We start from the raw sequence: 492 nt of genomic DNA, 5'->3' as shown, positions 1-492 counted from the left end.
CACTAATTTTATGGCAGTGATCAAAAGCACCTTTCCAATGACTTCCAGTGCAAAGCTCACATCCAAAGTGATGGGCTGAAAATACAGTTGTCAGTGGAGGACCTGTGAGAACACATGTGAATTCCAGCCAGAACTGCTGATAGAGGAGACAAAGTCAGTGGAGGACCTGTGAGAACACATGTGAATTCCAGCCAGAACTGCTGACAGAGGAGACATTGCTAGGGAAAAGGGAAACTTCAGTAAACTATTCAAGTGCTGCTTGGTAAATGGCAATCTCCCTTTTAAAGTAAAGAAAGAAAAAAACCCAAAAACACAAGCCAAAAAAAAACCCAAAAAAATATCCCAAACCCCCAAAACAAATAATAACCAAAAAAACCTCCAAACAACCAAGACCCTCCCACCCCCCAAAAAAAACCAAAAAAAAAACCAAAAAACAAACAACCAAGACCCTCCCACCCCCCGCAATGAAACAACACACACAACCAAAAAAAC

The sequence above is a fragment of the Passer montanus genome, unplaced genomic scaffold (genome assembly GCF_014805655.1).
Source record: "Passer montanus isolate IOZ18808 unplaced genomic scaffold, ASM1480565v1 scaffold19, whole genome shotgun sequence".
Taxonomy (NCBI): Eukaryota; Metazoa; Chordata; class Aves; order Passeriformes; family Passeridae; genus Passer; species Passer montanus.
Note: the sequence above shows the minus strand (reverse complement) of the source record.